This window comes from Lepus europaeus, chromosome 18 (assembly GCF_033115175.1).
Source record: "Lepus europaeus isolate LE1 chromosome 18, mLepTim1.pri, whole genome shotgun sequence".
NCBI classification, from domain to species: domain Eukaryota; kingdom Metazoa; phylum Chordata; class Mammalia; order Lagomorpha; family Leporidae; genus Lepus; species Lepus europaeus.
Genome location: NC_084844.1, coordinates 68,221,248 through 68,244,858, shown reverse-complemented (window position 1 = coordinate 68,244,858; position 23,611 = coordinate 68,221,248). Strand labels below are relative to the sequence as shown.

The window sequence follows — 23,611 nt, the reverse complement described above, 5'->3', positions numbered from 1 at the left end:
TTACTATCCAGCAGTAGAAGATGGCCCAGGCCCTTGGGCTCCTGCACCTGTGTAGGAGACCAAAAAGAAGCTGCTGGCTCCTGGCTTTGGATAGGCACACAGCCACTGTGGCCAAATGGGGAGTGAACCAGCAGTTGGAAGATGTCTCTCTCTCTCCTTCTCTCTGTGTGTAACTCTGACTTTCAAGTAAAATAAATCTTTTTTACAAAGGAATAAATGAAAAGGAAGATGAAGATTACAAAATTGTTTAACTTTTATTTAATAAATATAAATTTCCAAAGTACAGCCTTTGGATTACAGTGGCTCCCCCCCCCATAATTTCCCTCCAACCCATAACCCTCCTATTTCTTGCTCCCTCTCCCATCCCAGAATATTACAAAATTGTATGAAGGACATTTGTACAGTAAACAAATATATTGATTTCTAATGTAATATTTGAATACTTGAAGCAGGAAAGCTAAGTACTTCTTTGCCAAAATAACATTATTTGTCCAGTGTAAAACCCATTTTCCATCCCAATACACAAAGGGATTTGTGGCAATAAGGAAAAAAGAAGCCCACACATGCAGAAATTTTAAGCAAAACAAAATAGAGAATGTGTATTTAGTTTCATGTAAATCACATGAGAATTAATAGTATTCCACCAATTTCTAACAAATATTTTTAACTTTAATGAATGAATAAATTTTCAGTTACATAGCAGAAAACTTCTACCTTCTCCCATAAAATTGAAACAGAAACTTTTTAAAAGTAAAAACTGATGAAAGAATTCTGCAATACATGTTAATGTTAAGTAGCCCAGCAGAGTTTATTTGGAAATACAAACACACACACAGAAAATAAATACATTAAAATCTTACTGAATAGTTCGTGATAATACAGGATCCAATATAGTGTGCAAAAGATTCTGGATTTCCCAGTCACTTTGTATAGGAAATGATTTGCTTTGCTATGTAGCATGTAACTTTAGATTCCTGAACACCTCCACCTTGCTTCTTACTTACCCTGAGTCCCAGCAAATACAGGAACACAGCTGCTGAATCATTCATTTTCCAGGTCTGGGAGTATCAAAGAATTAATGAGTATAGAAAGTTGTACGGCAGAGACCAAGAATATCCAAGGGAGGTCAGGAAAATCAATTGAGCAAGTCAAAATACTATGAATGTATACTGAATGTTCTGTTTTTAATATGTCTTACTTGCCTAAAAAGACATGAGGGCTATTGCTCTCTCTCTTAATACAACTAAGGAGAAGATATCACCAATACACAAGAAAAATGAATAGACAGCAGAGCTAATACAAAATCCCAAAATCCAAAAGAGAAAAACTGGATATGCACTTACACACATCCTGAAGTGGCAATGAAGTAGAACAAATCTAAAATTGGAAAAAATTCTTTTTTAAAGATTTATTTATTTATTTGAAAGCAGAGTTACACAGAGAGAGGCAGAGAAGAGAGAGGGGTCTTCCATCCACTGGTTCACTCCCCAGTTGGCTGCAATGGCCAGAGTTGCGCTGACCCAAAGCCATGAGCCAGGAGCTTCTTCCAGGTCTCCCACATGGGTGCAGGGGCCCAGGACTTGGGCCATCTTCTACTGCTTTCCCAGGCCATAGCAGAGATCTGGAAAGGAAGTGGATCAGCCGTGACTCCAACCAGCATCCATATGAGATGCCAGCACTGCAGGTGGTGGCTCTACCCACTACGACGCACCACTGGCCCCAAAAATTCTTGTCAAATTAAGAACATTTAACCTTTGTTTTAGAATGAATTATTGAAATATCTAAACTGGGGGAATGCATAATTTCTTTCTTTAGTAATCAGAAGAGAAAAAGAACACTTAAAGGCTACTGTGACACCACACAGAAGGAATGGAGAATCATGACCTCAATTAGCCTAGGGACAGAATAAAAGGGAGGGAAATAGGAACAACAGAATTAAAATGAATAAGCTTTGACAGCTGAGAGAAGGCATGCAGTTAACTGAAACAATAGAGAAAAGTCTGAGAGGAAAAAACATCGTTAAGACATATTAATGGGGCCAGTGCTGTAGCTTAGTAAAGTCAGCACCTGCAGTTCTGGTATTCCGCATGGTCACTGTTTTGAGTCCCTGCTGCTCTACTTCTGATCCAGATCTCTGCTGATGGCCTGGGGAAAGAGTAGAATATGGCCCAAGTGCTTGGACCCCTTCACCTGGGTGTGAGTGCTTAGAGGAGGCTCCTGGCCCCTGGCTTTGGATCAGCACAGCTCTGGCCACTGTGGCCATTTGGGGAGTGAACCAGCAGATGGGGGAACTCTCTCTCTCTCTCTCTGTGCTTCTGCCTCTCTGTAACTCTGCCTTTCAAATAAATAAATCTTTTTTGAAAAAGACATATTAATGAAATAATTACATAGAAACTCCAGCAAGCAATAGAAAAATGGTATTTAAAACCATAGTTATAGCCATATGAGGACAAGGATAACAACCTTCTACCTTCACACTCTCACCCTTGAAATTCCCATATGTTTGACATAATTCTTATTATTTAAGATTTCACAGCATTTCCTTTTTTGTTTTTAAGATTTATTTATTCAAAAGTCAGAGTTAACAGAGAGAGGAGAGGCATAGAGAGACAGGTCTTCCATCTGATGGTTCGCTCTCCAAATGGCTGCAATGGCTGGAGCTGCACCGATCTGAAGCCAGGAGCCAGGAGCTTCCTCTGGGTCTCCCATATGGATGCAGAGTCTCAAGGTCTTGGGCCATCTTCTACTTCCTTCCCAGGCCACAGATGGGAAGTGGAGCAACCGGGTTTCGAACCGGCACCCATATGGTATGAGGGTGCTTCAAGCCAGGGCGTTAACCCACTGTGCCACAGCGCCAGCCCCCACGACATTTCAGTGCAAATTAATGGTATTTCCAGTGCTGGCGCTGTGGCATCACAGGTAAAGCCATGCAGAAGTGAGACGCATGCGCACCAATCTGGGCCATGCCTCCCACCCTGCTCATGCACTCCTGGGCCTGGCACGCGGCAGCTCCCCCTGTGCGCGTCACAGTGCCCGAGTTTCTCTCTCTGCTGGGATTGGCTGTGGCCCCAGAAGACCCGCCCGTCGTTACCAGGCCTCTTGTGGGCCGGGTGAGCCATTGCCGCCCGCTGGGCGTCCAGGTGGAGCTCTGGGTCCATCCCAGGCTGGCAGCTGCTCCCTGGAGCCAGCCGCAGTCAGCAGCTCTGTGGGCGCTGGAATGAGCTCACTCAAAGGCCAGTCCCAGATGCCCCCGGGCTTCCCACAGGCGGGCTGCAGGGCTGGAGGGCCTGGCTGTTGCTGTGCTCACCTTGGGTGCACAGCAGGGTGCGGATTCAGGGTCCGCTCCCGAGTCCTTCAACAGTTGGAAAGAACACAGACGTCCGATCAAGAGTCCACGCTTGCTCCGGTTGAGCACTGATTTCAGCTCGAGGCTCCAGGAACCTGTGTGGCCCAGGTGGCTCAGCCATTTATTCAGCTGCTCCATCACCAGGTTCACACGTGGTGCAGTTCTGAGAGGACAGCGGACAGGAGCAGCCCGAGTGCCCAGACTTGAGAAGTATAGATGCAGTGAGGAACCTGGAGAGCTTGATGTTGAGGGGTTCCTGTGTCAGATGGGGAGGGGCTGGGGAGAAACCGCTGCTCTAATCCCCGAGATCGCCTCGTGTGGGGGGGCATCTGGGAACTCATGCGGAATATTCGGGATTTTATTCATACTATTTTATCATTCTTGTCTTGGTTTTAATGGTGAAGATTTTCTGGACTCACAAAATGTAAAATTGATGATTTCTTGAAAATGACAATGGCAGCACTCACATGTCAGCGAATCCTGTACATTTATTTGTGTTTTAAGTGATTTTGTTGTGATAGTAGTAGAGATATTTATTTTTTATCCCTAAGTATGAACAAATCCCTATGTTAATTTTTCTGCGTTATGCTATATGTAATTCCAGGGACCACCAGTCATCCCTCAGCTTACTTCAGTAAGTGCAGTTAGGTCAGTTCAAGTTGAGGTGCCTCAGCTGCCTACCTCCGCTTCCCAAACCAAAGGCTTCACTTCCCACACAATTCACTGAAGTCCCACATCCTCCAAGAAGCTTTTTCTGTTGTTATTCTCACTGTTTGAATCAAATGAACCCTCTCTTCCTCAGGTAAGGGCAGCAAATACATTTATACTGTAATTGAAAAAATATTTCAGGTGGTGTGATAGTACAAAGGGAAAACAATAAAAGCTATCCAAGACATATTAACAAGAGGAGTGGGCATTCAGCCTAGCAGTTAAGTGAATGCTTGGGATGTGCACACTTCACATCTGAGTGCCAGAGTGTTTTTTAGGGGTCAAAGTAGGTCCAGGCTGCTCACCACTAGACAGGCCATTCACCAGTAATGAGTCAGTGAAGGGAAACAGGTTTCTTGAAGAAGCCAGCATTCTTGGGATAGAGAGCGTTTGGGATCAAAGAGGTCTGCTCTTACTCCAAGAATGCTGGCTTAAATAAACCTGTCTAGTTGCATCAACTCTTTTCTCTGGTGAATTGGCTGTTCAGGGCTGACCTGCTTAGGCCTGATTTTGACTGGCAACAAATGGCAGCCAGGAGTGGGCTTCTAGTCCTCACATGTTACTGGGGAGAGGCGTGCACTGCTTGTGTCCACCAGGTTGCTCTTGGTGAGCTGACCCCGAGGCTGGGATTTCAGGGCTACCCTCCTTAGCTGCTGAGTCCATTTTCATGGACGCCTTAGCTCTTGTCCTTACTGTGACATCAGCCCCTGTAAACACTTTGTTGGTACAGGGAAACAGTACTTTTGAAGTCCTGGAGCTCCAAGACTGGGTAGGTTAAACTCAGTGCACACTGGAAATCCTGTTTCTGTGCCATTTGCTTGGGCTCCTGCAAGTCAAACCTCACATCATTGGTTCTAATTCTGGTTGGTGTGAGACAAGAATCTAAGACTCTAATCCCAATCCCTCTGCAAGGAGGGTTTGGTTTGGGTCAGTACACTGTGTGAGAATTAATCTTTGGTAAAATATTGGCAACTCAATTCCATCCAAAAGCCCTCTAAGCCCTATCCTAGCTGATTAGGGTAACGTCTAGTTGTGGTTCAATGACAGAGAACAAAATTGGAAATACTGCATGGCTTTATTGTATGTATTAGATTCCAAAGAATGAGGTCTAGGGACTCCCCTTGTTCTCTCAAAGCCAGTTGGAGCTTTCCCCAGAAGCCCCTGGTACAGTTGCCAGTGGGGAACAAGAATCATAAGAATAATGCCATTATCTGCTGCCTTCCAGTCACATTAGCAGGGAGCTGGATCAGAAGCAGAGTAGGGACCACCATTATGGTGGCAGGGATGAAGCTAATACCTATCATAGCCACATGCAGTATGGTGTCAGCTTGAGTCTCAGCTACTCCACTTCCAATTCAGCTCCCTGTTGATATGCTTGGAAAAGCAGCAGAAGATGACCCAAGTCCTTGGGCTCCTGTGCCCACATGGGAGACCTGGAGGAAGCTCCTGGCCTTGGCTTCAGCCTGGCATAGAGCTGGCTGTTTTGGCCATTTGGGGAGTGAACCAGTGAATGAAAGAGTCTTCTCTCTCTCTAACTGATGCTTTCAAATACATGGTTTTTTGGTGTTTTTTCTTTTTGAAAGCAGTACATCCAGGACACCATCCAGGCAATTCTTTATGTGATGCTGGCATTGCAAGTGTTGGCTTGACCTGCTGTACCACAGCATCAATCCCCGTTTTATACTTTTGATGCTACTGTGAATGGATTTTCTTAATTTATTTTTCAGTTTGTTTTCAATGTATAGAAATACAAATGACTTTTGTGTGTTGATTTTGTATCCTACAAGTTTACTGAACTTATTTATAAGTTCTATTTTTTTTGATAGTGTCCTTTGAATTTTCTACACACTAAATGGATATACCTGTACAAAGAAACAATTTTACTTTACACATGGAAAGGCTGTATATGGGCTGTACCATGAAATTATAAAACAACCAAGATGCAGAAGGGCAAATAATTGGGCAAGGATACCCAATATTGTAAGATTATCAATTTTGTCTGAATTAGTCTATGAATGGAATATAGTCCCCATTTAAGTCCCAATAATTTACACTTTAATAAAAATGTTTAAATATCCTAATAATACTTCAAAAATTTAAAACACAGCATTCAAAAACATGGGATAATACACCTGCAGAATATTCATAACTATTAAAAGGAAACAGAATAGTGATTCATAATCATCCTGCCTATGTATGAGATCATCTAGAACTACAAAAGCTACAACAGTAAATTGTCACCACAGGAAAGAACAAGCAAATCATGTCATTTGCCGAATACCCTGAGAAGGGTGCCGCAGGAATTGTTTACACTGTGATGGTTTCATGTTAAAGGTGATGGGTTAAGGATGGAGACTAATCCAATTGTGGTCAATAGGAGGAGGGGCCAGTCTTTGGGTCATTGTGGGAGCACACTTTGAGGGTGGTTCTCAAGAGAGGTTTGATCATTTGAGTTCAGGTTCTGCCTAATTGTTGTTGCCTCCACATCAACCATGAGCAACATCCATCTCTGTGAGAGTATGGGACCACCAAAACCTGTTACCTCCAACTATGAGCTGCATCCAACATTTTCTTTCCCAAAGAAGCATCTCAGGTATTGTAGTTAAAGTAATGGAAAGTACAGTAATACATATCCTTAATTATTTGGATTTATTTTTAGAACAGAATTAAACTCTAAAAGGGATAGAATCCCCACAACTACATGAGAGAAACAGATATATAAAAAGGGTTATATGACATATCAGTTAAAATCAATTTTTCAACAAAAGATACTGAAGTAACTGGCTGTTTGAGAGTATTTGGTTGGTTCTTTCAGATTTCCACCCACAAAATTAGATTTCCTCCCATAAAATATTAGGGATTTCCCAAAGGGAAAGTGCCCAACATTTGGAATAGTTAAGGTAATACACAATAAAACAATTCTGCACTTTCCATTCATGATATTAGAAAGACTGGAACACAACAAAATTGTATGTAGTGCAAATGAGAGTATTAAATTGAAAAACTCTGACCAACAATTTGGGAATGTCTTGTGAAGTTGCTAATATGCACAGTTAAGCCCTAACAACTTTACCATTTTACAGATTTTAGAAAACTGCTGTTTTGACATCATAGATCATAGAGTATCCAGATTAAGTGTTATTTCTTGGCGTGTCTGTGAGGTTGTTCCTGGATGAGATTAGACTAAAGCAGCAGAATTCAAAGTACATTGCTCAGAGTGGTTGGGCATGATCCAACCCATGGAGGTTCTGAATAGATAAAATGCAGAGGAAGGAGAAATTCATCCCTTTTGCTTCTTGCCTTCTTGTCTGAGCTGAGAGGTAATTTCCCTCTCCCTTTGGGCTGGGATTAACACCACTGGACCTCTGGTTCTCAGCCTTTGATTTCAGATTATCAGCTGTCTTGGGCCTCCAGCTTCTGATAGCAGATGTGGGATGTTTCGGATTCCATAGTTGTATGAGTCAATTCCTTATAACAAATCTTTCTATATGTATCCTATTCATAGTGTTTCTCCAGAGAACTCTAATACTCCCTCACATATATATGCACTATCAGGCACACAGAAATATATTTTAAAAAAGATTTGTTGGAGCCAGCATTGTGGTGTAGTGGGTAAAGCCACCACCTGCAGTCCCAGCATCCCATATGGGCATTGGTGAAAGTTCTGGCTGCTCTAGCTCTCTGCTACAGCTGGAGTAGCTCTGTTACAAGGGTAGACTCTAGGATTTTTTTTTATTCTGAACATCAGTTGCCTTTGGATGGTTTTGCTTCTGTAATTCCAGGTCTTGATCCCAGCAGGTGGCTTCCAGTTCTGATCTCTTGTGGTGATCACTTCTCATTTGCCCTGTGTTGGGATACTGCTAGAATATGACAGGTGTTGGGGTGACTCTCACATGGTTGCACTTCACAGATATTTAGTCAGTGGGAAGCTTTTGCCAGACATTCTCCTGTGAGGGGGGAGGCTAGTTATAGTTGAGAGGCCTTTCCAGCACAGAACTTATATTTTGGTGGGTGAGCATTAACATTTACCTTACTGAATACTGGGTAATGTGAATGCATGAATGGTTAATGTGGTTTAAAGTAGGTAGATTTCACAATAGCCCTTTGAAGGTATGTGCTGTTATATTAAGGTGCTCAGTAAGTTCTTTAATATTATTTTGATTTGTGTGTGCTGTTTGTTTCCAGATGTGAATAAAGTTGCATTGCTTAAAGCATAAGGAGTAGGCCATCATTGTATTCATAGTTACCTATTCATGTTCTAAACCAATTAATGGCCCTGTGACATTGGTGGTATTGTGTAAATAAGATTTTTCTAACTACTTAACCTTCAGAACACTTTCAGGTACTTTAAAAAGTTTAAAAGTCAGACCTGGATTGATAAGCATCCCTCTTTTGGTTGCTGTCACTAAGATATCTTTGCTTGCTCTTTAGAGAATTCATTTTAATAACATTGGTTTCTCAGAAATCATAATGCTGATTCCTAATTTCTTTTTTTAAAGTTTTTTTTTTACTTACTTGGGAGGCATAGTTATAGATGACAGCGAGAGGGGTCTTCCATCCACTGGTTCACTCAGAAAATGGCCCCAATTGCCAGAGCCAGGACAATCTGAAGCCAGGAGCCAGGAGCTTCTTCCAGCTCTGCTCCATGGGTACATGGGCCCAAGCACTTAGGTCATCTGCTGCTTTCCCAGGTCTTCAGCAGGGAGACAGATTGAAAGTGAAGCAGCCAGAACTTAGACTGGCACCCATATGGGATGCTGATGCTTAACCTACTACACCACAGTGAAGTCCTTGTTACTAATTTTTAAAGTGGTACGATACACGTCAAGATTTAAAAGTGTTCTTGTAGTGCAGTGTCATTACATAGCAGGTTAAACTTCTCCTTGTGATGCCAGCATCCCATATCTGATCACCAAGTTCAGTCTTGGCCACTCTTTTTAGATCTAGCTACCTACTAATGTTTATGGGAAGGCAGCATTGGAAGTGTCTGAGGCCCTGCCACCCATGTAGGACACACAGTGATAGAGTTCTTGGCTCCTGTCTTCATCATGGCCCAACATTGGATGTCACAGGTATTTCAGAAGTAAGCAAGTGAATTGAAGAGCTGTCTCTCTGATGCTCTGCATTTGTGATAAATGAAAATAAATATTAAAAAATCATGACAGTCATTCTGTATAAGCCAATATTTGCATTTTTGTTTTTATTTTCCTTTTTATTATTTTTTATTATTTTTTGACAGAGTGGACAGTGAGAAAGAGACAGAGAGAAAGGTCTTCCTTTTTCCATTGGTTCACCCCGCCAGTGGCCACAGTGGCCAGCGTGCTGCAGCTGGCACACTGTCTTGATCCGAAGCCAGGAGCCAGGTGCTTCTGGTATTCTATGCGGGTGCAGGGCCCAAGTCCTTGGGCCATCCTCCACTGCACTCCCGGGCCACAGCAGAGAGCTGTACTGGAAGAGGAGCAACCAGGACAGAATCCAGCACCCTGACCGGGACTAGAACCCAGGGTGCCAGCACCACAGGTGGAGGATTAGCCTATTGAGCTGCTTTACCAGTCCTTTTTATTCTTTTTTAGAAATTTTATGCAACCCTGTTCCATTCTTTCTGTGTGGATAGCCCTTTCCAAATGGATACTTCCACCAGAAGCACTAGTGCCTTAGCATCACGGTTACCTGGCAGATCCTGCCAACTTTCCTAAAGCAAGACTTGAACTCACCAGGAAGTATCTATGTATTTTAATGGATATCACTAAAGATGAACTCTCCTAATGTTCAGCACTCCAAATGATTCAAGGATTCAAGATTTTATTTCATTGTGCCCTTGGATTGGTGGTAAATATCCCATGTAAAAAAAAATCCTGAAACCTCCAGATGAAAATGTCCTTAATTATTATAATTTGTCAATTCCATTCCAAAAAAAAAAAAAAAAACAGAATGAGGAAACAGTCCCAGAAAAGGAACCAAATCATACAGTTTCTCAATGCATTATCCAAATGTATTATTCTCCAGAGGTCAATGTCAGTTTTCAGTGCAATAATCTTCTCTTTTTCATCCAAAAATAAACCTGCAGGAAGCAAGGACTGCATGGAGGAACTGAGGCTGTGTGTTCTAGCTCTGTTGAAGGCAGACTGTAACCACTTTAGGCCATAAGACTGTGACCATTACCCCCTGACCTCCTCTTGTTATTGTTGCAAGTCAGGATGAAGCTGCAGTAGAATGGGGCTGATCTGTAACCTCAGCCAACATTGGAGCAGATGCTCATGAGCTGATCAGCAGCCTTGGGGAAACGCTGTTTCCTGGTGTCAGGCTGAGAAACCCTCAACCATGAGAGGAAGCTTTCAGGCTGTGAGTAGCTTCCATGTACCACAACTACAAGAAAGATGGGGGTTAGAGAAACGAATTCCATATGAATTCATTTTCTTATCTTTGATTAGAAATAATGATCAAATCAGTAAATTTTTTCTTGGAAAAAGATGGAGATGGATTCAAACTGATCTAAGTTTGCTTGTGTCAGATGTTTTAGACCTTTGCATTCCAGTCATTTCAAATGATTTTGGAAAATTTTTTCACAATTATAAAATAACAATTATATAAGAACAATTATATAAGAAAACTGGTAATGTGAAAATTAAGTTTAGTTAATATAAAAGATGCAGCAGTTATTAATCTTAATTAAAGTTTGTTCTTGAATAAATCATAATTCTACCACAGTAGAAATAAAATGATTCTTGTTTTTTTTTAATTTTCTAAAAATAAAAATATCAAAACCCTACAAAGGAGTAAGTATTTAGCCTAGCTTTTAAGATGTCTGCATTTCATATGGGATTCGCTGGGATTCACACCCAGCAAAAGCTCTTGATTCCAGCTTCCTGTGACTTATGCATTTAGGTCTCTGCCACCTAGCTGTGAGACCTTGCTTGAGTTTGTGGCTCCTGGTTTTGGCCCAGCCAGTCATGGCAATTGTGAGGATTTGGTGAGAGAACCAATGGAAAGGAGTTTCTCTCTCTCTCTTTGATCTCAAGTAAATAGAAAGTCTATGTATTGGTGAATTGTTTTGAGGCTAAGTCTACCATTCTGGAGTGCTACATTCAACAAGTTAAATACTAGCCCATAATTTAGATAAGTTTCACCCTTGATACGCAAAATGTTCTTATACCAGTGTGGTGACATAGCACCAGAAACTGAAAGAATCATGGCTAGCCTCCTGTCCCCCACCTCCCCAATCTGGAGATGAGTCTGAGGATGTGAGAAAAGTCAAGAAGGATGAGGACCACTATTGTGGCAAAGCAAGTAAACCTGCCACCTGCCACACCAGCACCTGGCTTGTGGCTTGGGCCTGGCTCAGGCTTGACCATTTTGGCCATCTTGGGCTTGAACTAGCAGATGGATATTTCTTTCTTTCTGTCTCTCCCTCTTTTTCTAACTCTTTCAAATAAGTAAGTAATTTTTAAAAAGCTCAGAACAACTATTTTTTTAAAGTCAATAGCTGGGTGCTGTGAAGGATGTTGATGTCATGTACTAGTCCTTGTAATCAAGGTGTTTCTGTGCTGTTGTGACTGATTTAGATAATGAGAATTTTACACATCTTGTGGAAAGTTTCATGCATTTTCCATTGTGTCTGTTGAGTCTCCATTGCAACTTTTTCACAATTAACCAATGAAAGCTGTCCCTCCCTCTTGCCCAGTCAAGAATTTCCCCTTTACAGCATATAGAAACCCTAGACAACCACCCATAAATGGATCTCTTCTTCATGAAGATTTTTTGTTTTGCTCTCTCTCTCTCTCTCTCTTTCTCTCTCACTCTGTCTCTCATTCTCTATTATTCTCTCTTTTTTACAATAACTTAACTTATGGTTTACACATTCTTTGTCCATATTCCTAATTCTTTGTGATCCAAAGACATAAACCTAAGTAATTACAACTATAGACTCCTGAAAGAAAACCCCCTGACAACAGACAAGTATTTTTTTCCTGTGGTTGATTTCTTTTTTACTATTTTTAAAAAGATTCTCTTTATTATTTGAAATGCAGAGTTACAGAAAGAGAAGGGAGAGAGAGGGAAAGAGTGAGAAATCTTCCATTCACTGGTTCATTCCACAAATGGCCACAAAAGCCCGGGCTGACCAGGGTGAAGCCCGGGCTGACCAGGGTAAAGCCAGCATCCTGAATCTACTTCTGGTTCTCCCACATGGGTGCAGGGGCACAAGCACTTAAGACATACCCTTCTGCTTTTTCAGGTGCATTTGTAGGGAGCTAGGTCTTAAGTGAAGCAGCCAGGTCTGGAACCAGTGTCCATTTGGCATGCCAGAATTGCAAGTGGGGGTTACCTAGTACACCAAAATGTTGGCCCCTGTGCTTGCTTTTTCTAAATATTTTGACCCTAAAAGTAGCTTAGACTTTCTCTGTTAAAAAGTGATCTTTGAATACAGTATGGAGGAAGAGAGATGATAACATGCAAAGATGGTTGCAAAGAAAAATGGCAACATATAACAAAATGTGTTTTTCAATTGCTCACCCCGGACCAGGAGTAGAATATATTTCTTTAGGGGACAATGCTGTGGTGCAGATCAATATCCTGGTCTAAGCACCGGCATCCCATATGGGCGTTGGTTCAAGGCCAGGCTGTTCCTTTTCTGAGCCAGCACTCTGCTATGGCCTGAAAAAGGAAAGCAGTAGAAGATGGCCCAGGTGCTTGAGCCCCTGCACCTGTGTGGGATACCCAGAGGAAGCTCCTGGCCCTGGCTTCAGATAGGCACAGCTCTGGCTATTGCAGCCAACTGGGGAGTGAACCATCGGAAGGAAGACCTCTCTCTCTTTCTCTCCCTGCCTCTCCTCTCTCTGTGTAACTTTGACTTTCAGATAAACAAATAAATCTTTAAAAAAAAAAGAATGCAGGGCCGGCACTGTGGCTCACTTGGTTAATCCTCCACCTGCAGTGCCAGCATCCCATATGGGCACCAGGTTCTAGTCCCAGTTGCTCCTCTTCCAATCCAGCTCTCTGCTGTGGCCCAGGAGTGCAGTGGAGGATGGCCCAAGTGCTTGGGCCCCTGTACCTGCATGGGAGACTGGAAGGAAGCACCCAGCTCCTGGCTTCGGATCAGCATAGCTCTGGCTGTAGTGGCCATTTTGGGGGTAAACCAACAGAAGGAAGAAGGAAGACCTTTTTCCTGGTTTCTCTCTCTCACTAACACTATCTGTCAAATTGAAAAAAGAAAAAAAAATAAATAAAAAAGAATGCATTTCTTATAAAATCACTACTAAACAGTGTCACCCAAAACTTGCTATCAATACAAAAGGAGTCATGATTTTTTTGGACAATTATGTGATCTTGAAATACTAATATAGCTAGTAGTAAGTAATGATGATTGTAAAAAGTAAAACAACAGTTCAAAGAAGACAGATTATATATATTGTTCTGATGTGGAAAATTGTATCAAAAATATTTTAATGACTATTTTTGACTAGTTTCTATTAGCATGTTTGAACTATTCTCCCTCTTTCTAAGCCCTTTAAAATGGAAGGCACTCCATCGTTCTTAAACAGTAAAAAGTTCAGTGGCAATCTCTGTCGCCTACAAGGCTACCTAAGTTGACCTCTGAATTCTCTTCCAGACAATGGTAATGTCTTGATGATAAAGATGTTTTCTTGAACAGAAGAACACTTCTTTGGCCTAAGCTTATGTGCACAGAAATGAGCTTCCTTAAATGTGAACAATCTTGTTCTGGGTATGGATCTGCAGTAGTGGAACAATCTATAGAGGGAAAGTTTCTGTGTGCCACCATTATCCTTATGTTACTGTGCTGCCTTATCTGTGCTCCCCTTTGTAAGTCAGTACTTTTAGAGGAGCTTCTACTTCTACTTCTACTTCTATAGCAAAGTTACTTCATGAGAATTTAGAGATCCTGCTTATGCATCCAGGAAAGCAGTGGCAGATGGTCCATGTACTTGGATCCCTGTCGCCCTGTAGGAGACCAGTCCTGGCCATTTTGGGTATTAGAGGAGTAAATCAGAAAATGGAAGATCTGTCTGTTGCTCTGTCTCTGTAATTCAATTTACATACAGGAAATCATCTTGTCATGATTACAAGTAAACTCATAAAACTCATAAAAATGTTCTAAGAGAGGTTCATCCACTGTAGCTTTTACAAGATAACATATGAAGTATAAATGGCCAATGTCTTCACTCTCCACCCTCCCCCTACACATTCAGTGCTTAGCACAATGATGTTGATATGGAAGACTCTGAGTTGTGTTTCTTGGCTGTTTAATTCTAACTTCTTTTGAAAAATAATTCAACTTTGAATGTCCACCTATATCTGTTATACATTTCTTTCCTGTTTCTAAGAAAAAGAGAGGTGATTACCTAAAATCATTCATGTAGGTAAAAATACCCCCTTTTGGAGAGCGAGTGGGAAAGGGGAGGGTTGCGGGTGGGAGGGAAGTTTGGGGGGGGGAAGCCATTGTAATCCATAAGCTGTACTTTGGAAATTTATATCCATTAAATAAAAAAGAAAGAAAAAAATACCCCCTTTCTGTATCATATTTGACCTTTTATTTTCATGGGTAGAAGCTAATTTGATTGGTTTCAAACTTATCAACATTTGATGCCTCAATAAAGTCACAAGAATGTTGTTTTGATAAAACCAAAAGGTACAGAAATCTTGGGAGATTATCAAAGGTTTACTGTAACAGTATATTGGGTACATTGGATGAAACTGAAATGACTTTAGTGACATACATACTAGAAACAATAGGTTTATCTAGAATGGATACTGGAAAAGGCAGAAAGAACCAATCGATTGAGGATGTCTTCAGGTGAGAGAGACATGGGAGACATTTTAAAGAAATTCTATAGAGGCAAACTTTGTATAAGAATCAGAACCAAAGGTCCCCAAGTAATCCAGAATCCACCCAGTGATGATTAGAAAAAGGAGGCAAGAAGCTGAGTCAATAAACAGAGCATTCTTAATCCAAGAAGATATTTGCTCTCCAGTTAGAAGTTTCAGATACTAACAAACCCTCTGGGAGAGGGGAGAATGTTCTGGAAGGCAGATATTAAGTGAGCTAAAAAATTGTGTCATCTAGGCCTGCGCCGCGGCTCACTAGGCTAATCCTCCACCTTGCGGTGCCAGCACACTGGGTTCTAGTCCCAGTCGGGGCACCGATCCTGTCCCAGTTGCCCCTCTTCCAGGCCAGCTCTCTGCTGTGGTCAGGGAGTGCAGTGGAGGATGGCCCAAGTGCTTGGGCCCTGCACCCCATGGGAGACCAGGAGAAGCACCTGGCTCCTGCCATCGGAACAGCGCAGCGAGCCAGCCAAAGCACGTCTACCATGGCGGCCATTGGAGGGTGAACCAACGGCAAAAGGAAGACCTTTCTCTCTGTCTCCCTCTACTGTCCACTCCGCCTGTCAAAAATAAAAAAATAAAAAAAAAAATTGTGTCATCTGATATTAACAATTTTCATTCATGATTCACTATTCCACAAAATAATCAACTCAATCTATAAGTTTTATTGTATGGTTTTGCAACTCTGCTCAATCATCCACAATAAAATGACACTTGTCATTAAGCAAATGAATTGGAGTGAATCTAATTAAATTTATTAGAATATTAAAAAAATTTGGGGCTTACATTTGGTTTCTATAGAAGAACAATATGTACTTTTCAATTTTTTAACTTACCAGTTAAAATACGAAGAAATTGTATAGGATCAAAATGGACATCTTATGATTTGATTGTAGTTTTTAGCTCTTGTTTATACTCCTGTGGAACTGTGATCTTTATACTTTTGACTTCTTCAATATTATGGTTAGTGGTGCCTTAGCCCTACAATTATAGAGTGCACTGAAATTATGTTTTTGTGAAAGTTAAAGGAGAAGAAGTAATGGAGGAGGGAGAATGATGGAGTAAAAAGAGGGAGGGAGGGAAGTATGGTTATCTTCTTAGAATTATACCTATGATGATCACTGATGTCATAAATAAGAGTGTCAGTTGTTAAATCAACAACGGGAATCACTGTGCACTTGCTCCCCATGTAGGACCTCTGTCCTTAATGTGTTGTACTATGAGAATTAATGGTAAAACTAGTCTTCAAAGGGTTCCTTATACTTCGTGTGTCTGTGTGAGTGCAAACTGTTGAAATCTTTACTTAGTATTGAGTTGAACTTCTATATATAATGATCATTTAAAAATGAATTTTTTTTTATTTTTTGACAGGCAGAGTGGACAGTGAGAGAGATAGAGAGAAAGGTCTTCCTTTTTGCCATTGATTCACCCTCCAATGGCCGCCGCGGTAGGGGCGCTGCTGCCGGCGCACCGTGCTGATCCGGAGGCAGGAGCCAGGTGCTTCTCCTGGTCTCCCATGGGGTGCAGGGCCCAAGCACTTGGACCATCCTCCACTGCACCCCCTGGCCACAGCAGAGAGCTGGCCTGGAAGAGGGGCAACCGGGACAGGATCAGTGCCCTGACCGGGACTAGAACCCAGTGTGCTGGCGCTGCAAGGCGGAGGATTAGCCTATTGAGCTGCAGCACTGGCAAAAAATGAATCTTAATGAAGAATGGGATGGGAGAGGTAGTAGGAGGTGGGATGGTTTGTGGGTGGGAAAGTGGGTATTGGGGTATAGTATTAACTGCTATAATTCCAAAGTTGTACTTATGAAATTTATATTGACTAAATAAAAGCTTTCTATAAAAAGAATTATACCTATGAAAAACATGAAATATACCCTCTTCATATTAATAATAATTAAAAATAAATAAAAAATTAAAAATCATTTTAAGGTCTCAATAGGATATATGCCCAGAACTGACAAGTAAAGTTGCAGAGAATGGCTAATACAGCCTTATCAGTTTCATTTGTCATCCTAATCCCTTCCCCTATGGTCACATTACTTCATTTCTACCACTTCTATTTTCTTATATGAAATATATCTTAATGCATTTATTCTTAAACTGAAATAATAGGCTTTTACTCTGTTTTTTAGAAGAGCATAATTGAGGAGCCATGTTGATCTATGTTTTACTTGGAATATTTAGTAATTCTGAAGTATATATGATCTTTTTTGTTTTGACTAAATTGAAACACCAGTAAAAACACAGGGTCTCTGTGATGTTGAGGGGGCATTCTTTATGGTGCAACACATGATAGGCTTTTGTAAAGGTTTGAGGAGTGCTGGAGAAGAATGTGAGTATTACCGAATGGTTCAAATGCTGTGTATTTTATGTGTATGTACACAGTAATTATGTGAATTTATTTGTTTTTATTTGGTTCTAAGTTGTGCATAAGGCTTATCAGTAGAGATCTGCAATAAAGTTTCCCATTATAGATTTACTTATTTCTTGCAGTAGCTTAGTTCTTAATTGATTTAAATATTTTCAGGTAACTTGGAGCATAAATTTGAGATCCTATCTTCCTAGTGACGAAAAGTTTTGTCATTATGCATTGATTATTTTTCCCCAAAAATATTTGTCTTCCTTAAAGTCTGTTTTGTCTGATATAGTGATTGTGAGATTCTTTTAAAAATATTTTCCTGAAATATATGTTCAGTCCTTTACTTCACTATTTTCACACCATTTTTGTTTTCACTTTGTATTTTAATGGCTTTAAAAAAAAAACTGTTCAGTTTTGTCTAATGAACGCATTTGGGTGATTTTGAGAAAATTTTACCTACTTATATTTAGTATGATCATTAATATATTTAGATTTATTCCCACTTAATTAAGAATTTTAGTTTTCTTAGCCTGAGACCATTTTTCCTATTGTTATTTTAGCAATTATTTTGTTACTTAGTGTATGGAATTTTTCTCCTTTCCTTTTTGGGGATGCATATTTGCTGTTTCTATTACTAGTCATTATCATGGAACATTTACCATACAGATTTTTCTAAATAAAGTAAAAGTTTAAATTATTTGTACTTCTTTCCTCAGGACTGTAGGGATTGTTAGAACACTTAAAATGTAATCACTGCTTTTCTGATTTGGAGTTGCTTTTATTCAGAATTTTAGTTCTTTTTTTTTTTCAGCCCCTCAAATTAGCCATAAGGTTTATTATTTCAAACAGATGATGATGCAATTTGCAGTTTATTTACTACTCACCATTCATTTTTGCCTCTCATTCTTCTGAAATCATGACCTGCCTCTTAGGAAGATATCTTGGTTTCATTTCACTGTCAATAATGACAGCTCATCTTTCTGGATAAGTGCAGGGTAGTAGTGACTGTGTTCAGTACTTCAAAGATGGTATTCAAGGCTCTCTGTTTTCTCTTTTTCATCTATTAGTCCAGTTATTCATTATTAAATCATCTTTTTCCCATGGAAGTTTTATAATCATATCTGTTTTCCATTAAGAAGTCATACCTTATACTCTGTATGTAGATTTCTTGTCACTCACTCTTCTTGGCACACATTGTACATGCTGTTTCTTGCATTGGGCTAGAGGGATTGGAGAAGCAGAGTCACTATACTTTCATATAAAGTATCTCCTACATGCTCCTAAGACGTGCGGTTTGATAGGTTTTCTCATTCTGTGCTCCATATCTCTTAATTTTTTATTTATTTATTTTTTTTATTTTTGACAGGCAGAGTGGACAGTGAGAGAGAGACAGAGAGAAAGGTCTTCCTTTTGCCGTTGGTTCACCCTCCAATGGCCGCCACGGCCAGAGCGCTGCGGCCAGCGCACCGCGCTGATCCCATGGCAGGAGCCAGGTGCTTCTCCTGGTCTCCCATGGGGTGCAGGGCCCAAGCACTTGGGCCATCCTCCACTGCACTCCCTGACCACAGCAGAGAGCTGGCCTGGAAGAGGGGCAACTGCGACAGAATCCGGAGCCCCAACGGGAACTAGAACCCGGTGTGCCGGCACCGCAAGGTGGAGGATTAGCCTGTCGAGCCACGGCGGGGGCCACATATCTCTTAATTTTAAAAATATTTCAACTTCGAATGGAAGAGGCGTCGCCGGGGCGACGACCCCAACTCCTCCAGCGCGGTCCCGCAGCTTCCGGCAGGGCGGGGGGGGAGGGGGGCTGCGGGCTGGGGACGCCTTGGGTGGCCGGCAGTGCAGAGGGGGCGCCGCTCGCGGTTCAGCCCTGCTTCTGCCCAGACCCTGGCGCCACCCCAGCCGCTGCAACGCCCTTCCGGCCCTGCCTCCGCCTCCGGCCGCGGCCCCGCGGCCCCGCGTCGTCCCCGCCGCCCCCAGGCCCTGGGCCCGCACCCGCGCTGCCCGCTGAGCGCCTCAGCCTCGTTCGCCTTGGGGAGCCGCCGGCCACGCCCGCGGGGCTGGTGCCGGGGCGACCGCGTCTGCTTCAACCTGGGCGGCGAGCTGAACTTCTACCCGGGCCGCCGCCGCGGGAGTCAGCGGCCTATCGACCTCAAGAAGCCCACGGACAAGTGGATCTACAAGGGCACGCAGCCCACCTGGACTTCAGCCAGTTCGCCGCCGCCACGGAGACCATCTCCGTGCTGGTGGGCTTCCCAGCCGGCCAGGTGCAGTGCCTGGACCTCAAGGACACCAGCAAGCTCTTCAACGGGGTGCGGCTGATCGACAAGACCAAGGTGACATATCTGAAGTGGTGCCCGAGTCGGAGAGCCTGTTCCTGGCCTCGCACGCCAGCGGCCACCTGTACCTGTGCACGTCGGCCATCGTGTGCCTCGGCGCCGGCGGTACAGCCTGCTGAGGCAGGGTGAGGGCTTCGCCGCCTCCGCCGCCAAGAGCAAGGCCCCCGCAACCCGCTGGCCAAGTGGGTGGTGGGCGAGGGGCCCCTCAACAAGTTTGCCTTCTCGCCCGACAGCCGGCACCTGGCCTGCGTCAGCCAGGATGGCTGCCAGCACGTTTTCCACTTGGACTCCGTGCTCCTGCGCGGGCTCATGAAGAGCTACTTGGGCGGGCTGCTGTGTGTGTGCTGGAGCCCGGATGGCCGCTACATGGTGACAGGCGGCGAAGCAGACCTTGTCACCGTGTGGTCCTTCACCGAGGGCTGCGTGGTGGCCAGTGGCCACGGCCACAAGTCCTGGGTCAACGCTGTAGCCTTTAACCCCTACACCACGCGGGTGGAGGAGGCAGCAGCCAGCGGTTGTTGGGGAGGGGGCCGGCGAGGAGGAGGGGGGCGAGGAGGAGGGGGAGGCCGCGGCTGGGCGCGCCCAGGCTTTGCCGGACGCATCCCACTCTTCCCACTGCCCAAGGCCGGCTCCGTCACCTACCGCTTCGGCTAGGCCCGCCAGAACACGCACTTCTGCCTCTGGGACCTCACCGAAGACGTGCTGTACCCACACCCACCCCTGGGCCGTACCCGCACCCTCCCTGGCATCCCTGGCACCACGTCACCTGCCGCTGGCAGCTCACAGGCTGGCGAGCATGGCCCGGGGCCCCTGCCCCACTCGCAGTCCCGCTCCAACAGCCTCCCACACCTGGCAGGTGGTGGCAAGGAAGGTGGCCCGGGCAAGGTGGCGGCAGAGCCCGACACGCCATTCAGCATCGGCCGCTTCTCCACGCTCATGCTGCAGGAGTGGCGAGACTGGGGGGCCGAGAAAGAGCACAAGCGCTACCACAGCCTGGGCAACATCAGCCATGGGGGTGGCGGCGGCGGGGGGGACAAGCCCAGTGGTCCCGCGCCGTGCAGCCGCCTGGACCCTGCCAAGGTGCTAGGCACCACGCTGTGCCCTCGGATCCACGAGGTGCTGCTGGTGGAGCATTTGGTGTGCAAGAAGTTCGCTCAGGTGCCGCTCACGGTGCTGCTCTTCCTGGAGGACTGCATCATCACCGCCTGCCAGGAGGGCCTCGTCTGCACTTGGGCCCGGCTGGACAGGGCGAAGGGGACCCATTTCCCCTTCTCCTCTCCACCTGCCACTTCCCCATCATCTGTGTCAGAGCTCACCAGAAGCGCCAGCCGCCGGGCCGGAAGCTAGCTGAGATGACATCTCCCAACCACGCAACTCCCCAAGTGGCACAGTGGTGTGAAGCTGTGGATGCTGGGGTCCCTGCACTGTGCCCCAGCCTTCTGGCCTCAATCCTTCCCACTGACCCCACGGATTCCCACATTAACAAGACTAACCAGGACAAATAAAAAAGTCACCTTCATTTCTTCAGCTATCCTCAGATTTCCTATGTCAATGATTCTCTCTTCAACCTAGAAAGATAGAGATCCAATGATCAAAGTGTTTGTGGATTCTTCACTGACTTCTGAAATAATGATATGATAAGGGTGTTCTCATCCCTCTAAATGCCTCTTAACTTTGTTAAAATTTTTCTTTTTTTAAGTTTTATACTTTTATTGAAATGTTCAGTTTCAATGGACCTTTGGCCACCAATGGAAATACACTAGCAGTAAAAAAAACATTGGCAGTGGAATGTGACAACTGTCCCCTGGGGATTAAAGCAGAACACAGGGTGATAAGAAAGTGAGCAATCCAAGACCTAAGAGCAGTAGTCTGGCCAAAGATCCCCAAAAGGTAGGCTTCTGAGCTCCCTGAACAATGATAGCCCCCAGGTATTGAGAAGTAACTCAAGGGCTTGTAGATGTGGGGCAATCCAAGATAGGGGTCCTACAGGAAAATCTCCCTCATGCCTAATCAACTCTACTTTGGTAAAACTAGGCTTACCTGACAGGACAGTCTGAGGGAGGAAACATAAGTGCTAACAGTAAGAGACCAGTGAACACTTAGTACTGCCTTCATGGCACAGAAAGAAAAGCCAGAGCCAAGGTCAAGCTGGCCAGACACTTAACCCCACTGTAATGACTGGAGTTCTTGCTCCTGTTTCCAGACTGTGTCACTCAACTTCTCAGGTCTGTCAGGTTTTCAACTTCCACTTATCTCCTAAGCCAGGTCCCTGTCTGTGTGGCCTCAACCTAGGTTCCCTCTATTTGGTGACTATGACACAAGACCCCTACCCTTCTCTCAGTGATGCATCAAGCAAAGGAGAATCTCTGAGAGGGCAGGAAAATAAGAGAGGCCCACTTGTTTCTCCCACTCTAATGAGCTAGAAGAGACCCCTGCAGCACTCCACTCTACAGATGATCTGGGTCATAGCATCTGAGAAGCTATCTTGGTGACAGTCCTTGAAGCCAAGCTGAAGAACTATATAGTGGTGGTGTTCTTCCAGAAGGCCTCATCCAGCACCTTCAGGTGGGTGCACACCTGAATGAAACCATCAAGCTTAATGGTGGGATTTGCAGGCAACAGCGAGACCAGGTGCTGTGTGAACTGGGGGTTCAGGGTGTAGCCCATTTGAGACAAATCTGTGCAGCTTGATGGAGCCTGAGTGTTCTGGTGATACTGTGGAAAGACATTCTTCCAGTGCTGAATGAATTTCCCAAAGGTTGAGAAATCAGAGACATTGATGTGGCCTGACTTGGTCTTGTCAAACATGTTTATCATCATGAGGCATATCTTGTCATTGAACAAGGAACAATTGACCAGAGCCTGCTTTAGCTCCTTGGTGGGAATATAACTGGTATGATCTGAGTCCAAAACTGGAACATGAGTAGGCATCAGGAGCCACACCAGAAGAGGTGCCAGCCTGTCCATAAGGCCTAGGCTGATGAATACCATAGGCATTTAGGTGTGGTGGATGAACGGAGCTTCTGGTGCTGCACCATTTTATGGTCCTCCTGGAGTAGGAGCCTCCGCAGGGTTGGAGTGTCCATAGCCCCTCCACCATCTTTAGTACATAAGGACATTCCACTTTTAGTAGAATTTTTTGGATTTTGTATTTATAGAATCATCATTTTTTTTAAAAAAGGGATAATCTGACATCCTCCTTTTCAATATGTAGCCCTCTGATTTATTTTATTGCCTAATGGCTCTGGCTAAAACTTCCAGGACAATACTGAATAGCAATGGTGAATGAAGGCATCTTGTTGGTTCTGGATATTAGGGAGAATGCTTCCCACTTTTCTCAGTTCAGTAAAATGTAGGCCATAGGTTTGCCATAAAATGCCTTAGTTATGTTGAGGAATGTTCTTTCTGTACCCAATTTGCTTAATTTTTCAACATGAAATTATGTTGTATTTAATCAAATGCTTTTCTCTATTGAGATAATCTCATGGTTTTTGTTTTTCAGTTTGTTTATGTGATGAATCACATTTATTGATTTGTGAATGCTAAACCCTCCCTGCATATCAGAGGAAAATCCTACATGGTCCAGGTGAATGATCTTTCTGATGTGTTCTTGGATTTGATTAGCTAATATTTTGTTGAAGATTTTGGCATCTATGTTCATTAGGGATATTGGTCTATGGTAAACTTTCTGTTGTATCTCTTTCATGTTTAGGAATTAAGGTAATGCAGGCTTCACAGAAAGAGCTTGGGAGGATTCTCTCCCTTTTAATTGTTTCCCTCCCTTTTAACTGTTAGAATAGCTTGAGAAAAATTGGAGGCCGGCACCGTGGCTCACTAGGCTAATCCTCCGCCTAGCGGCACCGGAACACCGGGTTCTAGTCCCGGTCAGGGCACCAGATTCTGTCCTGCTTGCCCCTCTTCCAGGCCAGCTGTCTGCTGTGGCCAGGGAGTGCAGTGGAGGATGGCCCAAGTGCTTGGGCCCTGCACCCCATGGGAGACCAAGAGAAGCACCTG

General features: G+C 43.7%; 1 pseudogene; it reads left to right on the top strand.

Moving 5' to 3' along the window:
• Window positions 1-12,150: 12,150 nt before the first annotated feature.
• LOC133746956 (dystrophia myotonica WD repeat-containing protein-like) lies at window positions 12,151-20,996 on the top strand (annotated as a pseudogene).
• Window positions 20,997-23,611: the final 2,615 nt, after the last annotated feature.